General features: G+C 38.6%; 1 protein-coding gene and 1 pseudogene across 4 annotated transcripts in view; both read left to right on the top strand.

Moving 5' to 3' along the window:
- BRD10 (bromodomain containing 10) overlaps positions 1–22032 on the top strand; it is a 131053-nt gene that overhangs the window by 7819 nt on the left and 101202 nt on the right. The window lies entirely within an intron of this gene.
- On the top strand, positions 2420–2948 carry LOC136323689 (pancreatic progenitor cell differentiation and proliferation factor pseudogene; annotated as a pseudogene).

Raw genomic sequence — 22032 nt, 5'->3', positions numbered from 1 at the left:
TGTCTTTGATTATTGGAAATCAAGATATTTAAGAAGATAGTGATAAGCAGAAAAGAATTCCGCATGTGACTAATCTAGGGTTAACTTCCAATAATTGGTCGAATGGATTCGCAATACTTCTTTATTTTTTTAAAAAATTCCATTATAAAGATTTACAACTTTTGTACTCGTCTGTACTCCATATGAACTGTTTGACGTTTAGCGGCGATGTGAAACCCACATTCTTTTAGGAGGAGTTTGTGGGTGCGCACCCAAGGTCAAACAATTCGTTATTTTTGTGGTCAAGTGTGCTGAATCAAGTGGCATTGTAGCATAGACAATAGCTGCAGTTGATAACTGAAAACGTGTCCAGACTGTAAAATGAAATAATTGTTTTATTTGTAATATAACCCCTTCAAGCTCATTCTATTAATTAAATATTGTTTTGATTGATTGTGATACAGTTTGGATATTTATGTTATGTAATTATTTTTTTATTAAAATAATGTATATTAAAATTTCTTTCACTCACATTCATAAACAAATAACAAAATAAAATTTTGTTTACTTAAACAAATCTTTTTTGTATTTAACATATTTTAATTTTAATATTTTGTTGGGCCTGTGAAAAAAGTTTTTTTTCTAATCTGGCCCAGGGGCAAAAACTGTTGGCCATGCCTGCCGTAGGTACTGAGGATGGCTCCATGGCCGCCTCCTCAGGGCCCTAAGAAGAGCTCAGTTGCTGAGCATCAGAGCAAGGCCCCACATGGGCAGAGCATTGCCCTCTAGTGGGCTTGCTGGGTGCATCTCGGTCAGGGCACATACAGGAGTCTGTCTCTGCCTCCCCTTTCACTGAATTAAAAAGTAAAATATGTTAAAACCATGATTCATTTTCAAACTTGTTCCATTGTTAGAGTACCTGGAAGTCATGCACTGTTTTCAGAATATCATGGAATATTGACCTATTTAGTTGCATCACATGATTTTTTTTTTTTTTTTTTGCTAGGGAGGTCAAAAAAAGCTTTGTAAAATTATGGGGGGAAACCCTGATTGAAGAAATTATATTTGGTACCTTAGTTTTTTCCCCCATACAAACTAAGAGAACATAATCACAGGGATACATCTTGGTTCAGCTCATGAAATAACTGTTCCAGGGATACATACTTTGAAGACTATTGTGGTGAGCTTTATTATCAGTATTCCAGGAGTACAAAGGAGTTATAACTACAAGGGAGGAGAGGGGAGCTGAGATTGAAAAACATTTTATTAGATTTTATTCTAGAGGTTAAAGTTTTGCAGGGTGGGTAGAATATTGGTAGGTGAAACTGAGGAATTCATTAAATAATTACTTGAACTATTCTATGATAGGTAAAGCCCTGTAGATACAATGATAAATGTCGTTATTTCTTACTTCAGAATGGTAGGTAAACAGATATAAACACTTAAAGGTATGGAGTCAGAAGAGTACAGAATATTCCAAAAGAATAGTTTATACCTAGTGATTAGAGTGTAAGACAATGAGGGTCTGTAGTGGCAGACAAGTCTTGAAAGGTAGGTTGGGGCTAATTACGAAGATTCTTGATTGCTTGCTTAGGAATTCAGAATGTAGGCAGCGCAGATCCATCACAGATTTTAGCTAAGGGGGAAGGGTCACATGATTTTACTAGTATTTTGAGATTTGAAAGCTGAAATGGAGGCCCTGGCCAATTGCTCAGTGGGTAGAGTGCTGCCTGGCATAAGGGCATCCTGGGTTCAATTCAGTCAGGGTACACAAGAGGAGCAACCATCTGCTTCTTTCCCCTTCCCTTTTCCCCTCCTCTCCCTCCTCTCCTTCCTTTCCTTTCTTTCCCACTTTTCCCTCTTCTCTTCCCCTCCCGCAGCTAGTGGCTGATTGGTGCAGTGGTGGTCAACCTGGTCCCTACCACCCACTAGTGGCCTTTCCAGCTTTCATGGTGAGCCGTAGCAGAGCAAACAAAGTGTAAATAAAAAAATAAATTTAACCATAGTAAGTTGTTTTATAAAGATTTAATCTGCCAAACTTAGTGAAAATTCGACAAAGTACTTGGTAAGTAATTATTATATGCTTTAACTTGCTGTAACTCTGCTTTGTAAGTTTTATAAAGTAAAGTTACTTCCCTACTTTATAGATCACTATTACTGTGGAACCGGTGGGCAGTTAGAAAATTTTACTAACAGAGATACAAAAGTGGGCAGTAGGTATAAAAAGGTTGACTACTCCTGGGTTAGAGGATTGGTTTGAGTGTCTGCCTACCTGGGACACTGAGGATAGCTTGGTTGGTGGTTGGTCCAAACAGGTCAGCCTCAGGCTAAAAATAGTTCGGCTGGGTTGATTGGGCTCTGATGGGTTGTCGGGTGGATCCCGGTTGGGCACGTGCCAGAGTTTGTCTTACTATCTCCCCTCCTCTCATTAGAGAAAGAAAGGAAGGAAAGGAAAGAGGGGAAAAGGGAAGAATAAAGTAAGAAAGAAAGCTAAAATGGAAGGAGAGAGAATGAAGAAAGGAAACCAATTAAAAAGTGAATTTAATTCCATTAGAAGATAATCAGATTCCCGCGCGTCTCGGTCATGGAGCTGCCTTTCACGGTCTCCTTCGCAAATGGGCTCCATAGCCTAGCGCCCTCATTCCCTCCACCTGTGATCGCGCGCTGAGGTCCACTAGGGGCTGCCACCAGTCCACAAGCAAGAGCATGGCAGCCATCCCCTCCAGTGACTCCCTCGTTGGCTGCCCACGATTACTACCGGTGCCTCCTGGGTTCCTCTTCCAGTAACAGCTCTTGTGGAAGTGCTTAGTACCCTGGGGAAGCCATCCCCCACCACCCTGGTCTCCCCAAGGTGGACCCAGGTCACTGGTGGGCGAGCTTCTTTTTCGGGAAATGTATTCTATTGTTCATGGCCACCGTGTTGGAGTCCCCAGAACACTTGGAATCTCCCCAGGCCTCCAGCAACATGATCACCTCTGACCTGGCTCAGGAGGCCACAAGGAAGCAGCCTGGTGGCCAGCCTGGCAAAGCCAGCACCGGGTTCCCCATCCTGGGCGGCCACCATCTGCCACTAGAGTTGGCCCTAGGCTCTTTTGAGCCCCTCCCCAACCTCCTCCTCTCTCCCTTTCCCCCTCCTCACCCCACACCATAGACTAGGCAGGCAGTAGCAAGCAGAAGCAGTTGAGTTTTTTGTTTTGTTTTGTTTTTATCAAAACAGCAAAATACCAAAAAGGAAATTGAGGGAGCCCAGCTCTTTCCTACCCAAGCCACGCAGGAGCCTTCCTGACACCCATAACCATGTGCTTTGTACCACGTGGAAAATAAACAACAAGCAGCCAGCCAGAAAAAAAAAAAAAAAAGATAAGCAGTAGGAAAAAAAGTGGATGAGGGTATAAAAGAGGTGTATTCAACAGGTAAAATAGTAAAATGGCAATCGATTGGATATGGGATATGAAGGAAAGGATGATGTCCAAAATGAATTCAAACCGAGCTGATGGTGATGCTGAGAGAATGTGAGAGGAGGGTTTATTTGAAGATACTCAACTGAGAATTATTGGAAGGCTCAGGGGAGTGAGTAGGGCTAATTAGAGATGTTAATTAGGAATTAACCTGCAGAAGGGTGATGGTTGAAGAAATGGGAGTGAATGAGATTGCCCAGGACAGAGTCGACTAAAAGTACAAGGGACTGAAGGCAGAACTTTGTGTGAGGATTGAGTGTTTTCACTGGAAAGATGAAAGTTTAGAAGAATATTATTAGACTGTATTAAAAGCTGAAATGCTTAATTATGAAGAGGCAGTTAATAAAACTGAAAAAAATTTATTCTGGAATAAGCAAAAGGTATTGTTTTAGAGTAAATTTAAGACTATTAGGTTAGGTTTAGTTCTTTTTGAGAATATTACTTTGAGAATGATTTAGATTTAATACAATATAAATGCACTAATAGATTCTAAGTGTTCGGCTTTATTGTCAGTTTCTTATTGTATTTGTGCCCTTGTATATATTTTTATTTCTAAAGAAAAAACCAGAGCAGGGGGCAAAAGAAGATTGGGACCCATTTATAGTTGTATTTTAGCTTTCAAATCTGTAGGGGCTATCTCCATAAAATTAGAGGTACTCAGCAGTTTTCATTTCTGAGGAACTTGCATAGTAATATGAATCTTTCCCATGGCCAGGTGGCTTAGTAGAAAAAGCTTTGTCCCATTGCGTGGAGGTAGCAGGTTTGACCCCCATCAGAACATGCCATGAGAAGCAATTCATGAATGCACAACTAAATGAAACAACTAAGTGTAACAATGAGTTGATGCATCTCTTTTTTCTCCCTTCCCCTCCTCCCTCTCTCTCTTCTCTTTCTCTATTTCTCAGATTAATGGAAAAAAATAATTTTAGAAAGTAATAGGAATCTTTAAAATACATATTAAGTTATTTTAGGTGGGTTGTTTTTTTTTTTTAATTGAGAAAGACTAATAAACCCCAGTGGTAGTATTATGTAACCCTTTGTGTATCATCTTCCACCTGGGATCTATGAATGTTCCAGAATTAATCATGCTTAAAAGTCAAAATATTGCCTGACTGGTGGTGGCGCAGTGAATCAAGCATCGACCTGGAACGCTGAGGTTGCTGGTTCAAAACCCTGGGCTTGCCCGGTCAAGGCACATATGGGGAATTGATGCTTCCTGCTCCTCTCCCCCTTCTCTCTCTCTCTCTTTCTTTCTCTCTCTCTATCTCTGTCTGTCTCTCTCTCTCTCATATCTCTAAAATAAATAAATAAAAATAATTTTAAAAAAAGTTAAAATATTAAGTAAATACACTTAAAAAAGACTTAGGAAAACCACCAAAGTGTTTATGGTTATCACTAAATACAGTAGAAAAATACTAGTTGTTTTTTATGTTCTTCTTTTAACTTTTCTGTATGTCCTAGATTTTCTACCATAAGCATTTTTTTTTTAATTCAGTGAGAGGACAGGAGGCAGAGACAGATGCCTGCATGCACCCAGACTAGGATCCACCACCCAGCAAGCCCAGTAGGGGGCGTTGCTCTACCTATCTGGGGCTCTTGCTCTGTTGCAAACAGCCATTTTAGCGCCTGAGACAGAGGCCACAGAGCCATCCTCAGCGCCCAGGACCAACTTACTCCATTTGAGCCATGGCTGCAGGAAGGGGAGAGAGAGAGAGAGAGAAACGGGAGAGGGAGGGGTAGAGAAGCATATGGGCACTTCTCCTGTGTGCCCTGAATGGGAATCGAACCCTGGACACTCACACGCTGGGCTGATGATTTACTGCTGAGCCAACCGGCCAGGGCCTACAATAAGCATATTTTATGGTTAAAAATTGATTTAAAGGAAAGTAGTATCTACAAATTTGAATAAACTTTATATAGGTAAAATGTAGGGTTAAAATTATGTATCACCAAAGCTGTGAGATAGTACACATGTGAAATGTAACTTGCTGAATAGTGGAACTGTGGGTTTCACTAATTTTATTCTTCCATTCTTTCTAATTTTTTCTACAATTTTATTTTAATAGATTTTATAGATAAAGTTTTAAGGACTTGCAATATTGCTCAGAACTCACACAAAGCTTTCATATTTAAAGCATTTGAGTACAACTATCTTAAAGTACATTCAAACAAAAATAACCTCTTCTGATAGCTTTAACATCTTTTTTTTTCTTTTATTACAGACAGAGAGAGGGATAGATAGGACAGACAGACAGGAACGGAGAGAGATGAGAAGCATCAATCATCAGTTTTTTGTTACAGTACCTTAATTGATCATTGATTGCTTTCTCATATGTTCCTTGACCATGGGCCTTCAGCAGACCGAGTAACCCCTTGCTCAAGCCAGCGACCATGGTTCCAAGCTGGTGAGCTTTGCTCAAACCAGATGAGCCTGCACTCAAACTGGCAACCTCGGAGTCTCGAACCTGGGTCCTCCGCATCCCAGTCCGATGCTCTAGCCACTGCGCAACCACCTGGTCAGGCTTTAACATCTTTTTAGATGTACGCTTGGGAACTCAGACCTGTTCGTTTCTGTGTAGACATCCCACATGATAACAAACAAACCAAAAAAGAATATATATTGTGATAAATCAGTTTAAGGTAAAACTGCTTGACTAACTTGCTATATTTTGTAAGTAGTTTACTAATATTACTCTACTGTGAGAGTTTAAGCCTTCTAAATTAGTGGGGGGGAAAAAAAACATTGCCAAGATGCAATGCAGAATGTTTGATTTGTTAATTAATACATGAAGTAGTTAGGGGATTGTCTCTTCCAAAGGATAGTCCCCATCCTCTCAGATATTTCTCATTTGCTAGACTTAAGTTTTCTTTCAAATGATATCTCCATTTATAACAACTATATTTGGGTTTGCAAAAGCTTTAAAGGTGAACAGTTTTATTTAAATGTTACAATCTATACTACCTATATACCTAGTAATAGTGTTACATTCTCAGGTTTTTGAAATTGATATAAGAAAAAAAATCTCTCTCACAAAATGTGCACAGAGGTCAAATACTGTGATTATTCTCCCTATGGGGTCTCATGCTTTATATTTTAAAACTGCTTTTCAATTTCAGTGTTGGATTGTCTAACAAATATAATAAGGGACACCAGAATTCTGCTAAGAACACAATTCTTGGTGAATTCAAGGGTTTTTCTCATGTTTGTTTTAAAAATAAGAGCAGAGTTCATTTTATTTGAACTGAAAGAGAGAAATAGGCCATCTAAAAAATTATACATCATAAAAATGTAAATATAGATTGTTAATCCGTAAGCTCAGTTGTAACAACAGAAATATTAAAATTGGAAGATAATAATTCAGATAAACTCACTTCCTGGCTCCCTTACTTTTTTATCTGATGCTACCTTAATTGTAAGCCTTTCCCTAGAATCTTATTAAGGATAATCTTATCCTTCTTCCTACCCATTATCTATCTCTTTTAACTTCCTTTGTTTTTCTTCATTTATTGCATCCTAACATATAATATGATTTAATTTTTTCTCCTTTCTCACCAGAATGTAAAAACTGTGAGGGCAGGGACTTGTTTCATGTTTGGTTTCATGTCACAATTTCAAGTTTTTCTTTCACTGAAGTTTTGTTTGTTTATTTAATCTTTTATACTTGTCAACTCTTACTGGCATAGTATTTTGGGTAATAGTTTGGATGAAGGGAAGATGGGAGAGAAATAAGAAGCAGATTCATATACTCATGTCTTCACATGGAACACAACTTGAAGGAGTAACTGGTAAAAAATGAAAGATAGTGTTGGAGTGGGGTAAGGAGACATGATACATACTAGGTGTTTAAATTATTCCTCCAAAAAAGAATGGAGAGACATTGAAAGTCATGAGTTTGTTATAGAATATTACACTGTTGTTACATTGTTTTAAAGCTTCTTATCAGAGAATTTCTAACACATAAAAAAGCAAAACAGGCTATTGAAACCCTCCTGTGCTTATTACCCTGTTCCAAACTACTTATTTATGGCTGGTTCAGTCCCACCCATACTTTCTATATGCCCACCTTCTGTATTATTTTAAACAAATCATTGACAGTAGTTTATTTTTAAATGCTTCAGATTGTAACTTTCAGAGATGAAGACTCTTGTTTAAAATGTAACTACAATACTGTTAAACGCCTAAAAAAATCTTTAATACCAAATATTCAGTCAGTGCTCACATTTCCAATTGTTTCAAAATTAATTTTTTAAAAAATTATTTACTTTGAATCATGATCTATGTTCACACATTGTGATTTGTTTGCTTGTCTTTTAATTTATAGATCTCCCTTTCTTCCCTTTCTCCTCTCCCTTTACTGACACCCCTGCTCCCTTCTGTCTTGCAGTGATTTTGTGCAGAAACAAGGTTGTCTCTAGAGTCTCCTAAATGCTTGGATTTTGCTAATACCACTCCATATTTTGTCCTCTCTATTTTATATAAATTGGTAGTTGGTTCTAGGAGTTTAATCAAAATCAGGATCATTTTTTTTTTTGAAGGTTGGGGGAGTAAGTTGGGATATTTCTAAAGGAAATAACCCTTAAACATTATTGTTTTCTTTTTTTACTTTTTTTCTCCAAGTGAAAGAAGAGGGATAGGGAGACAGACTGGGATCCACCAGGCAACCCCTATCTGGTGCCAATGCTAGAATCAGCTGAGCTATCTTCAGTGCCCGGAGCTGACACTCAAACCAGTCAAGCCATGGATTACAGGAAGGGAAGAGAAAGAAAAGGGGGAGAGGATAGGGAGAGAAGCAGAGGGTTACTTTTCTTATGTGCCCTGACTGGTAATTGAACCAGGGACGTCTATACGCAGGCCAATGCTCCCACTGAGCCAACGGACCAGGGCCACATTTAAAATAACATTTAAACATGTAAACATTTAAAACTCACCTATCAAACTTTATATGATATATATTGAACTTTATTTTTTTTTCTCAGTTTCTTCCTCCATTGTAGTTTAGAATGTGAAATTAATTTCCACAGCAAGGTACTACTTTATTTATAACCTGAGAAAACTGGCTTTAATTTAGAATCACATTAAAGCATTAATTCTATGAGTTATCTTTTAAGTAGGGCTAGTATATTAAATAACATTAACATTTTTAAAAACCTGAAGTTACAAAACCCTTGGTTTTGTATTCCCATCCGCTAGTATCCATTTAAACATATTTGTGTGATCTTACATTATGTATCAGCTGTTGATAGTAATAATATTTGTTGTGTTTCTCATTTGATTTGGGGGAGCAATGAAAAGATATTCAAGGTTATATCTCATAGCATTGCTCTGCACTATATAAGATAAAGTATTAACCTCATAGCCTTTTTTTTTTTTTTTTTTTCTTTTCATTTTTCTGAAGCTGGAAACAGGGAGAGACAGTCAGACAGACTCCCGCATGCGCCCGACCGGGATCCACCCGGCACGCCCACCATGGGGCGACGCTCTGCCCACCAGGGGGCGATGCTCTGCCCATCCTGGGCACCGCCATGTTGCGACCAGAGCCACTCTAGCGCCTGAGGCAGAGACCACAGAGCCATCCCCAGCGCCCGGGCCATCTTTGCTCCAATGGAGCCTTGGCTGCGGGAGGGGAAGGGAGAGACAGAGGAAAGCGTGGTGGAGGGGTGGAGAAGCAAATGGGCGCTTCTCCTGTGTGCCCTGGCCGGGAATCGAACCCGGGTCCTCCGCACGCTAGGCCGACGCTCTACCGCTGAGCCAACCGGCCAGGGCAACCTCATAGCCTTTTGATTGATATTTTGCGATTCTCTTTTATAGTTTAGTATGAGTTCCAAGCCTTATAAAGTTTAAAGCTTTTAGCCAGAGTTCTAAAAGGGCCTTTCTCCACCCCCAGTACAGTATGCAAAAGAGTGTGTGTGTGTGCATGTTTTAGTTTTTCTAGAGAGAGGGTACAAAACTTGGATTATGTCAGTAGAGGAGCACAGACCAATATGTTTAAACCACAGAATTAACAAGTATCTAATAAGTTACAATAATATTTGGTTAAAGCAGAGAAAATTTCAATTAACTAAATGAAGAAAAAATTAGGCCTTTAACAAATAACAGAGACTCTGAATAGTACTTGAAAATAAATATTCTTGTATTCACATGTTTATACTATTAGGTGTTTAAAGAGATTTGTTTAACTCTGATCTTTAAGTAATGGTTTTGCTCTGCATTAAGTTAGAGGAAAAATGTCTTGGACATAGCTCTCTTGGTATTTAGCATTCTGAAAGACTTAATGTATGACTTACCTTTATGAGTAAAAGGAGTTTAATTATGGTTTTGCCAGTGACACTTGTTTTGAATTAGACATTAGCTTTCTCCAGAATTCCATTCACAGTCATTTACATTAATTTTATCAAATTCAGAACAATTTCAAAACATCTTTAGTGCCTTCTGTATCTACTTAGAAGTGTCCTTATTCTGTCTTATGAAATTCTATTAACTTTAGAGAGAGAAGAAGGGAGAGAGTGAGAGAAAGACAGGAACATTGATCCATCCTGTATGTGCCCTGACTGGGGATCGAACAGGCAACCTCTGTGCTTCCGGATGATGCTCTAACTAACTGAGCTATCCAGCCAGGGCAATGAAATTCTAATATTATTTTAAGTTCAGTTCAGATGATATAGTTATGAAGCCTGATGCAGAATTAATTGCTTTTTAGCCTATACTTCATGATTCTTTGTTCGTTCTGTATGTGTTTATAACACTTAAAAAAAGTTATGTTAAGAATGTATTTGTCTCCCTATCTGTATGGTGATCTTGGTTAGGGCCAGAGGATATGCCTTTTTTAAAAAAATATTTATTGTGTTGATGTGGTTTCAAGTGTCCCACTCAATATAACACCCTCAGTCCCCTGCATCGTGCCCGCATGCCCCATGCAAAGTCTCTTTTCATTCTCATTTTACCCCCTTTGCTCTCCTCTCCCTACCTTGATCCCCCCCTTCTCTTTGGGAATTGCTACCCTGTTGTCTGTATCTATTGTTACATACTGGGGTCCTTGGGTTACCACAGCTTGAACATTCAGTGTTTCAGGATTATGACACTCACTCCTATGAAAACAAAAAAATTGAGACGTGTTTCGGTTTATACTGTTAGTGTCGTGCTTTTTTTTTACATTCATTTTTTATGTTACTACAGTACAGTTTATCTATGTTCTTTTCCTTTTTCTGTGGCTTAATTGTGTTTTTATGTTCTAGATTATGATTTTACAACTTGTTAGAATAGGTAAGTGACTTAAATGAGGGTGTGTTTTAATTTACGCCAAAATTCAGGTCACTATTGTAGGAATGGAACTATTATAACCTGAGGACCCCCCTGTTTGTGTAATTTGACTAATCCCTTCATGTTCTTTGATACCATTCTCCTTCCCCCTTTCCTCTGACAGCTGTCCATCTATTCCCTATGACTCTGCCTCTGTCTCTATTTTGTTTCTCACTTCTTGTGTTCATTAGATTTCACATGTGAGATCATATGATACTTATCTTTTCTCTGCTTGGCTTATTTCACTTAACATAATAATTTCTAGGACCATATATGCTGTTGCGAAAGGTAAGATTTCCCTCTTTTTCACAGCCACGTAGTATTCTCTTGTGTATATGTACCACTGCTTTTTAATCTGCTCTTCCACTGACAGACACTTGGGTTGTTTCCAAATCTTAGCTATTGTAAACAATGCTGCACTGAACATGGGAGTGCATATCTTCTTTTGAATTAATGTTTTGGAATTCTTAGGCTATATCTCTAAAACTGGGATAGCTGGGTCATAAGGCATTTCCATTTTTAATTTTTTGAGGAAACTCCATACTGTTTTCTACAGTGGCTGCACCAGTCTGCATTCCCACCAACAGTGCAGGAGGGTTCCCTTTTCTCCACACCCTCTCCAGCACTTGTTTGTTGATTTGTTAGTGAGCGCCATTCTGGCAGGTGTGAGATGGTGTCCCACTGTGGTTTTTAATGTGCATTTCTTTAATGATTACTGACCTTGAGCTTTTTATATGCCTATTGGCCTTCTGTATGTCCTCTTTAGAGAAGTGTCTATTTAGGTCCTTTGAGGGCAGAGGATATGTCTTATCCACCATCGTATCTCCACGGTCTTGGGTATACATAATAGTTGTTTAGTAATTCTTACATTAATTACATAAATGAACAAAAACAATCAAATTAAATATATCAAGTCAATATATTTCTTCTTTAAAAACCTCAGCAGAGTTGTTATTTCCTCAAGAAAGCTTGCACATCACTTGCTCCCTCTTTTTCTCAGCATGGGTGAGGTATATTCCTCTGTCCTTACAGAACCCACCTTTTGGGGTCATATGATTTATACTGAAGTTTTTAATATTGTGATATTAAAGTTACCTGTTTGCATGTCTGTTTGCCTCATTAAACTTTAAGATTGAATTATGGTGTGCATTTTTGTATCTCTTTAAATGCAGAGTAGCTCAATGGATATTTGTAGAGTTGAATGCAGATACCGTATTTTCCCTTAAGGCAGTGGTCCTCAACCCCTGGGGCTGCGGACCGGTACTGGTCCATGGGCCATTTGGTACCGGTCCGCAGAGAAAGAATAAATAACTTACATTATTTCCATTTTATTTATATTTAAGTCTGAACGATGTTTTATTTTTAAAAAATGACCAGATTCCCTCTGTTACATCTGTCTAAGACTCACTCTTGATGCTTGTCTCAGTCACATGACACTTTTATCCGTCCCACCCTAAAGGCCCGTCTGTGAAAATATTTTCTGACATTAAACTGGTCCGTGGCCCAAAAAAGGTTGAGGACCACTGCTTTAAGGGGTGGATACTAGTATTTAAAAGCATAATAGAAGGTAGTGTATGGTTAATGTGGTAAGACAGGTATAGTTTATTTTATTCAGCATATATTTACAGTACTTATTATTTGATAGGCACTGCGGGATTCAAAGATGAATATAGAAAGATTGGAGTTGATAAACTAAGTTCATGTAGAGGTCATTCAGGCAACAAGAATAGCATGTTCAAAATTTCAAAGGTAGAAAAGCCAATGTATATAGCGAGGGAATGGCCAGTTTAATTTGACTAAGGTGTAATAATATATAGAAAAGTAGTAACAGCTCTGACTGGGAGGGCAAAATTATGGAGCCAAATCATAGAGGGCCACATATTCTGTTCTGATAAAGAGTTTGATAATCCATTTTGGTGAGTTACTATATTAAAAGCTTTTAAGCTAGAGAACTACAGGAGACACATATGTGAGGCGAATTAGAGGAGAAAACTAATTTGACCTTTTTCCATCCTTTAATTTTCAGCTTCTCTTAATTTAAATTTGCATTTGCTTTTTCTCTTAGGTAGAGGATTTGGTGAAAGATTATGTCAAACTATATCTGGAAAAATTTGTTTTATTAGGCAGAAATCCAAAGTAATGTTGGAAAGAAAAGGAACAAAATACTTTTTTTTTTATGGGCCTGGCCGGTTGGCTCAGTGGTAGAGCGTCGGCCTGGCGTGCAGAAGTCCCGGGTTCGATTCCAGGCCAGGGCACACAGGAGAAGTGCCCATCTGCTTCTCCACCCCTCCCCCTCTCCTTCCTCTCTTGTCTCTCTCTTCCCCTCCCGCAGCCAAGGCTCCATTGGAGCAAAGATGGCCCGGGCGCTGGGGATGGCTCCTTGGCCTCTGCCTCAGGCGCTAGAGTGGCTCTGGTCGCAACAGAGCGAACAGAGCGACCGCCGGAGGGGCAGAGCATTGCCCCCTGGTGGGCAGAGCGACGCCCCTGGTGGGCGTGCCGGGTGGATCCCGGTCGGGCGCATGCGGGAGTCTGTCTGACTGTCTCTCCCCGTTTCCAGCTTCGGAAAAATACAAAAAAAACAACTTTTTTTTGCCAATTAATTTAGATAATATGCTTGATTTAAAATCTAGATAATTAGGTAGGACTTGATTGTTTTGTTATTTTAATTGAATAACTTCAGTCTTTTCCCAATTCATAGGGGGAAAATTATGTTATGTAATTATGTATATAGCATATTATAGAGCCACAATAATCAAAACAGCATGGTACTGGCAGAAAAATAGACACTCAGACCAATGGAACAGAATAGAGAGCCCAGAAATAACATAGAGCACTATATTATATACATAATTTTACTAATTTATCGTTATTTTCAACAACTTTGCCAATATTAAAAATATGAATATGACAACTATTACTAAGAAATTCTAAACGCATATTGATAGTACGAGTTGGTTATGCTTAATTTGACAGCTTGGTTTTTGTAGACCCAAATCTGTATTTGTTACAGACAGATACTTGTAAGAATATAGTCTTAAAATTAGTAACATAGCATCTTAAATTAAAAGATTTCTAGAAACAAATATGAGTAGTTCACAGTGGTTCACAGAGTACTGAACAAGTATGAAAACTACATATACTCTAATTTATCTAAGTTTTTGTTATGGTGCAATAGCTAATGCATTTGTAATTTCTTCTACTTATTAATTCTACTGTAGGCAGTTTGGTGGGCAGTGAAATTTAAATAAGAAGTTTTTAGTTATATTTAAGCCTTATTTTTTTTTAATTTTATTTAGACAATTTTAACGGGGTGACATTGATCAATTAGAGTACATAGATTCAGAAAAACATCTCCAGATCATTATGACATTTGATTATGTTGTATACCCATCACCCAAAGTCAAATTGTCCTCTGTAACCTTTTATTTGGTTTTCTTTATGCCCCTCCCCCATCCCCTCTCTCCCCTCCCTCCCCTCCCTTCCCCTCCTCCACCTCATCCTTCTCCTCCCTTCCCCTCCCCCTGGTAACCACTGCTCTCTTGTCCATGTCCATGAGTCTCAGTTTTGTGTCAACCTACATATGGAATCATTCAGTTCTTGTTTTTTCTGATTTACTTATTTCATTCAGTATGTTATCAAGGTCCATCCATGTTGTCGTAAATGATCCTATGTCATTATTTTTTATGGCTGAGTAGTATTCCATAGTATAGATGTAACTCATCTTCTTTATCCAGTCTTCTATTGAAGGGCTTTTTGGTTGTTTCCATGTCTTGGCCACTGTGAACAATGCTGTAATGAACATGGGGCTGCATGTGTCTTTATGTACCATTGTTTTTGAGTTTTGGGGGTAGATATTGAGAAAAGAGATTGCTGGGTCACATGGTAGTTCTATTCTTAATTTTTTGAGGAACCATCATACTTGCTTCCATAATGATTGTACTACTTTACATTCCAATAGTGGATGAGGGTTCCTTTTTCTCCACAGCCTCTCCAACACTTGTTGTTACCTGTCTTGTTGATAATAGCTAGTCTAACAGGTGTGAGGTGGTATCTTATTGTAGTTTTGATTTGCATTCTCTAATAGCTAGTGAAGATGAGCATCTTTTCATATATCTATTGGCCATTTGTATTTCTTCCTGGGAGAAGTGTCTGTTCATGTCCTCTTCTCATTTTTTTTATTGGGTTGTTTGTTTGTTTGTTGTTGAGTTTTGTGAGTTCTTTGTATATTTTGGATATTAGGCCCTTATCTGAGCTGTTGTTTGAAAATATCATCTCCCATTCAGTTGGCTGTCTGTTTTGTTATCAGTTTCTTTTTCTGTGCAAAAGCTTCTCAGTCTGATGTCCCATTCATTTACCTTTGCCTTCACTTCTCTTGCCTTTGGAGTCAAATTCATAAAATGCTCTTTATAGCCAAGGTCCGTGAGTTTTAGTACTTATGTTTTCTTCTATGTAATTTATTGTTTCAGGTCTTATATTTAGGTCTTTGATCCATTTTGAATTAATTTTGGTACAAGGGGACAAACTGTAGTCAAGTTTCATTCTTTTGCACATGGCTATCCAGTTTTCCCAGCACCATTTATTGAAGAGGTTTTCTATTCTCCATTGTGTGTTTTTGGCTTCTTTATCAAAGATGATTTGATGATATATATGTGGTTTTATTTCTGGGCTCTCTATTCTGTTCCATTGGTCCAAGTGTCTATTTTTTCTTCCAATACCATGCTGTTTTGATTATCGTGGCTCTATAATATAATTTGAAGTCAGGTATTGTAATGCCCCCAGCTTCGTTCTTTTTCCTTAGGATTACTTTGGCTATTTGGGGGTTTCTATAGTTCCATGTAAAATTGATGATTTTTTGTTCCATTTCTTTAAAAACTGATTTTGGAATTTTGATGTGAATTGCATTAAATTTGTATATTGCTTTGGGTAATGTGGTAATTTTGACTATATTTATTCTTCCTATCCAAGAACAAGGAATATTTTTCCATTTCATTATATCCTTTTCAATTTCCCTTAACAATGCTTTGTAGTTTTTATTATATAGGTCCTTTACAGTCTTTGTTATGTTTATTCCTATTTTATTTTTTTTGTTGCAACCGTAAAAGGGATTATTTTTTTGAGTTCATTCTCAAATGTTTCATTGTTGGCATATGGGAAGGCAATAGACTTCTGTATATTAATTTTGTATACTGCGACCTTACTGTATTGGTTTATTGTTTCTAATAGTCTTTTTGTGGAGTCTTTGGGGTTTTGATGTATAGGATCGTAACATCTGCAAAAGGTGAAACCTTGACTTCTTCTTTCCCAATTATGAATGCCTTTTATTTCTTTCTCTTGTCTGATTGCCCTGGCTAGAACTTCCAGCAACTACGTTAAATAAGAGTGGAGAGAGTGGGCAGTCTTTTTTGTTCCTGATTTTATAGGAAAAGTCTTTAGTTTTTTTGCCATTTAATATGTTAGCTGATGGTTTGTCATAAATGGCCTTTATTATATTGAGATATTTTCCTTCTATACCCATTTTGTTGAGTGTTTTAAACATAAAATGATGTTGTATTTTATCGAATGCCTTTTCTGCATCTATTGATAGGATCATATGGTTTTTCTTCTTTGTTTTGTTGATATGGTGTATTATGTTAATCGTTTTACATATGTTAAACCATCCTTGTGTTTCTGGGATGAATCCCATTTGATAATGATGAGTTATTTTTTTAATGTGTTGTTGTATTCCATTTGCTAGTATTTTGTTTAGGATTTTATCATCTGTATTCATTAGAGATATTGGTCTGTAGTTTTCTTTTTTTGTGTTGTCCTTGCCAGGTTTTGGTATGAGGGTTATGTTGGCCTCATAAAATGTGTTTGGAAGTATTGCCTCTTCAATTTTTTGGAAGACTTTGAGTAGAGTAGGAACCAAGACTTCTTTGAATGTTTGATAGAATTCATTGGTATAGTCGTCTGGCCCTGGACTTTTATTTTGGGGGACGTTTTTGATAGTTGTTTCTATTTCCTCCCTGCTTATGGATCTGTTTAGGCTATCTACTTCTTCGTGACTCAGTCTAGGAAGATTGTATTGTTCTAGGAATTTATCCATTTCTTCTATATTGTTAAATTTGGTGGCATATAGTTTTTCATAGTATTCTATGATAATTCTTTGTATATCTATGATATCTGTGGTGATTTCTCCTCTTTCATTTTGGATTTTGTTTATATGAGTCCTTTCTCTTTTTCCTTAGTGAGTCTGCCAAAGGTTTGTCAATTTTGTTGATCTTTTCAAAGAACCAGCTTCTTGTTTTACTGATTTTTTTAGTAGTTTTTCTGTTCTCTATTTCATTTATTTCTGCTCTACTATATATTATTTCCTTTCTTCTGCTGGTTTTGGGTTCCTTTTTTTTTTGTGGTTTTGGGTTACTTTTGTTCTTCTTTTTCTAGTTCCTTAAGATGTGTTGTTAAGTTGTTTATTTAGGCTCTCTCTTGTTTATTTATATATGCCTGTAGTGATATGAACTTCCCTCTGATTACTGCTTTTGCTGCATCCCAGGGATTCTGATATGTTGTATTGTCATTTTTGTTTGTATGTATCTTTTAATCTCTGCTTTTATTTCTTCTTTGACCCACTTAGTTTTTAGAAGTATGTTGTTTAATTTCCACATTTTTGTGAGTGTGTTTACTTCTTTTTGGCAGTTGAATTCTAGTTTCAAAGCTTTATGGTCAGAGAATATGCTTGGTATAATTTTAATGTTTCTGAATTTGTTGGTATTAGTTTTGTCCCTAACATATGGTTAATTCTTGAGAATGTCCCATGTACACTCGAGAAAAATGTATACTCTAACGTTTTAGGATGAAATGTCCTATAGACATCTATCATATCCATTGTTCTAGTGTTTTATTTAAGATCCATATTTTCTTTATTAATTTTCTGTTTGGATGAATGATCTAGAGCCGTCAGTGGTGTATTGAGGACTCCAAGTATGATTGTATTTTTAGATCAGTTTGTAGGTGTCTTCTATACTTTGGTGCTCCTTGGTTTGGTATATATATATATATTAAGAAGTGTTATGTCTTCTTGATTCAGTGTCCCCTTTATCATTTTGAAATGACTGTCTTTATCTCTGATTACCTTTGCTGTCTTGTAGTCAGCATTGTTAGATATGAGTATGGGTACACCTGCTTTCTTTGGATGTTATTTGCTTGGAGAATTGTTTTCCAACCTTTCACTTTGAATTTGTTTTTATCCTTGTAGCATAGATGTGTTTCTTGAAGGCAGCATACAGTTGGATTTTCTTTTTGATCCACTTTCTTACTCTTTGTCTTTTTATTGGAGAGTTCAATTCGTTTACGTTTAATGTAATTATTGACACGAGGATTTCCTGTTGCCATTTTATATATTACTTTCTGATAGCTCTGTATCTTGTTTGGTTCTTCTCTTGTTTTTCTGTCATTTGTTTTTGTTTGGTTGTATTCCATACTTCTTTTGTCTGTTTCTTCTTTTTTTAAGCCATTTGTTTCTGTAGTGGTTTTTTTCAAGAGTGGTTACCATTAAGTAATAAAAAGGATATATATCATATTTATTGTAGTATATTATCATCATGAGTGCTTCTGCATTCCATCCTCCTTTGCTACTGTTAATCTTTGTCCTCTCCCCTTTTTTGTTTTTGTTGTCACAGATTAATCTTGTTTTTATTGTAATCTTGTTGGAACTTTTACTTACAATGTTTTGTTCTTTGTATCTGGTTGGAAAACCCCCTTTAGTATATCCTGAAATGGGGTTTTTCTGGTGATAAAGTCCCTCATCTTTTCTATATCTGAATGTTTTTATTTCCCCTTTGTATTTGAAGGATAGCTTTGATGGATATAGTATTCTTGGATGGAAGTTCCTCTCTTTCAGTACTTTAAATATTGGGGTCCACTTTATTCTGGCTTGTAGAGTTTCTGCTGAGAAATCTGATGATAGTCTAATGGGTCTTCCATTATATGTTGTATTCTTCTTTTCCCTGACTGCCTTGAGGATTTTTTCTTTGTCATTGGTTTGTGATAATTTCATTACAATGTGTCTTAGAGTAGGTCTGTTTGTGGTAAGGTAACTTGGTGTTCTATTTGCATCTTGGATTCGAGGCTCTAATTCTTTCCACAGGTTTGGGAAGTTCTCATTGATTTTTTGTTTGAATATTTTCTCCATTCCATTTTCTCTCTCTCCTCCTTCTGATATACCCATTATTCTTATGTTGCTCTTTCTGGTAGAGTCAGACAATTTCTTTAGGGTTTTATCATTATTTTAAATTCGTGAGTCTCTCTCCTCTTCTCTCTGTAGTACCTCTAGTTGCCTGTCTTCTGTGTCATTAATTCTCTCCTCTATCTGGACTGTTCTATTAGCTAAGCTTGTTACCTCATTTTTCAGTTCATGTATTGAGTTTTTCATCTCTGTTTGGTTCCTTTTTTTTTTTTTGTATCCTTCTGAAATTGGAAATGGGGAGGCAGTCTAGACAGACTCCCGCATGAGCCTGACCAGGATCCACCTGGCATGCCCACCAGGGGGCGATGCCCTGCCCATCTGGGCCATTGCTCTGCTGCAACCAGAGCCACTCTAGCACCTGAGGCAGAGGCCACAGAGCCATCCTCAGCGCCCTGGCCAACTTTGCTCCAATGGAGCCTTGGCTGCAGGAGGGGAAGAGAGAGACAGAAAGGAAGGAGAGGGGGAGGGGTGGAGAAGCAGATGAGCGCTTCTCCCGTGTGCCCTGGCCGGGAATCGAATTTAGGACTCCTGCATGCCAGGCCCACACTCCACCACTGAGTCAACCGGCCAGGGCCTGGTTCCTTTTTATAGTTTAAATTTCTTTGGTAATGTATTCTTTTTGTTCATTGAATTGTTTTTTGAGCTCTCTTAATTGCCTTTCTGTGCTCTGTTATATTTCCCTGAGTATTTTTAGGACTTCAATTTTTAATTCTCTGTCATTTAACTCCAAGGTTTCCAAGCAATTGAAATTTTTTTCTAGAGATTTTTTCCTCATCTATCTTAGCTACATCTCTGTCTTTTGTATCCATATCTGATTTCTTTTTCCTTAATGTTATTTGAGAGTGGTATTGTTAATAACACTAATAAGAGATAATTAAAAAATAAAATAAAAATTGAAAATGTACATTGAAAAAATGAAAATTCTCTAATGATAAGTGAAATAAAAACTATAGAGAACAGGGAGCCGGAACTGAGGAAAAATGACAGAGATTTAAAAATGAAGTAAAAAACACGCAAAATGCCACAAAGAAAAATATGAATACAAAATAAAATAATTTGTTGATAAATGCGATCGAAAGAGAAAAAGAAAAAAAAAGGTTAATGTTTTTGAAATGTAACCCTCATAAAAAAAAACAACCAAGAATGAGGATTGTAACAACTGTGGATAATGAAGTTCAAAAGCAAAAGGAAATAAGATAAAATGACCAAAGTGGAAAAAAAAAGTTACAGAAAATGTAATTTTTTCCTGGTTTTGAGATGTAGCTTTATTATTATTTTTTTCAGCAGGTGGCGCTATACTACAGGTTTTGCCCCTGTGGGGCTCTTGAGCAAATGTTTGCTGTTTTGTTGCTGTGGCAGTGATGTAGGCTGGGCCTCAATCCTGTAGGTAGTAGGGGCTTGTTAGGACTTGGAGGCTCTGACAGTGGGAGTCTCATTTAGTTTTCCAGGTGCCTCTCCTCACATCTCTTCGACCTGAGCCAGCAGCCTGGGTCATTAGCTGTGAGGTTTGCCCTATTGCAGATCTGGTGCCTTTCTCAGGGCTGGTGGACAGGTCTAGCACGTCTCACCGTACTGCTGGCTGGGAGCCAATTGTATACCAGGCGCCTTTTTTTTTTTTTGTATTTTTCAGAAGCTGGAAATGGGGAGAGACAGTCAGACAGATTCCCGCACGCGCCCCACCGGGATCCACCCGGCACGCCCACCAGGGGGACGCTCTGCCCCTCCGGGGCGTCGCTCCGCTGCGACCAGAGCCACTCCAGCGCCTGGGACAGAGGCCAAGGAGCCATCCCCAGCGCCCAGGCCATCCTTGCTCCAATGGAGCCTTGGCTGCAGGAGGGGAAGAGAGAGACAGAGAGGAAAGAGGGCGGGGGTGGAGAAGCAAATGGGCGCTTCTCCTATGTACCCTGGCCAGGAATCGAATCCGGATCCCCCGCATGCCAGGCCGACGCTCTACCGCTGAGCCAACCGGCCAGGGCCCCAGGCGCCTTTCTAAGGAACCCCGAGCATGTCTAGTACGCCTCAGTGCTCCATGGGTCTTATCTCCATAAGCTTCTCCCTTGTGCCCTGTTTGGTAGCCCACAGCAAGCCACCTGCGCACCCAGCCCCCATGACTTCTGCAGTGCACACAGAGGTCTGCTCCCATCCACTTAGGCACACAATGCCTGTGATCTCAGTCAGAGCCGGAAATGCAGGAATGCACTTTGAAACCTGTATTGGCTCATGGAGGCACCCTGCTTGGTCAGGTCCAGGCCTAGGGACCCTGGCCCTTGTGTACTTCCTGTGCTGTTGATCAGGGAGTCAGGACTACACAAAACACTGGCTACAGCCCACACAGATGTCCACCGCTGATAATCTTGGGCTAAGCCCTCTGGTCTGTGAGTGCGCACACCCACGCCAGAGGTGCCAGGTGGAGCTGCTCGCACACTGCCCACGATTATGGACCTGGGAATGCACAAAGCTGCTGGCACTGGTGCCGGCTTCCACGGGCACCCCGCACTGGCAACCTTTGTCGGAGCCTGCCGCCTGTGCTCGCCCCGCATCCGCGATCTCAGGCTGAGCAGGCTCGCTCTCTCCTCTGCTTGGTCATCCACCCTAACCCAGCTTCTTCCCTCTGTCCCATATCCTCTGCTTCTCTTGGTTCCAGATGAAAGCGACCCTTCTTCAGATCAGTGAGGAAAGCGAAATACTCCGTTCCCCGTCTTATTTCCTTCAGAGTGGATTATGTATTCAGCCACCTTTTGGCCCCATCATACCTTTGTCTGGTGTGTATATTTCAGGTGCTCCTGAGATTTTTTCTCTGTCTTTAATTGTTGAATTTGTTGAAAATTCAAGGGGAGATATCAGGAGCAGCCCTCACGGCGCCATATATCTGATGTCACCTAAGCCTTATTTTTAAAACAGTTTTATTATGACTGCATAAATTACAGAATAACAGAACTATTTTAATTTTTCATTAGCATTCAGTCTTTTTTCCACTAATTGTTAACACCATTCATTCCTTTGCATATGCTATATACTCTTCTAAACATTCTATGTGCTCTTTGAAGATTTGGAAAATAACAGAAAATTTTCAA

Source organism: Saccopteryx bilineata, chromosome 2 (assembly GCF_036850765.1).
Source record: "Saccopteryx bilineata isolate mSacBil1 chromosome 2, mSacBil1_pri_phased_curated, whole genome shotgun sequence".
NCBI classification, from domain to species: domain Eukaryota; kingdom Metazoa; phylum Chordata; class Mammalia; order Chiroptera; family Emballonuridae; genus Saccopteryx; species Saccopteryx bilineata.
This window is presented reverse-complemented; position numbering and strand designations above follow the sequence as displayed.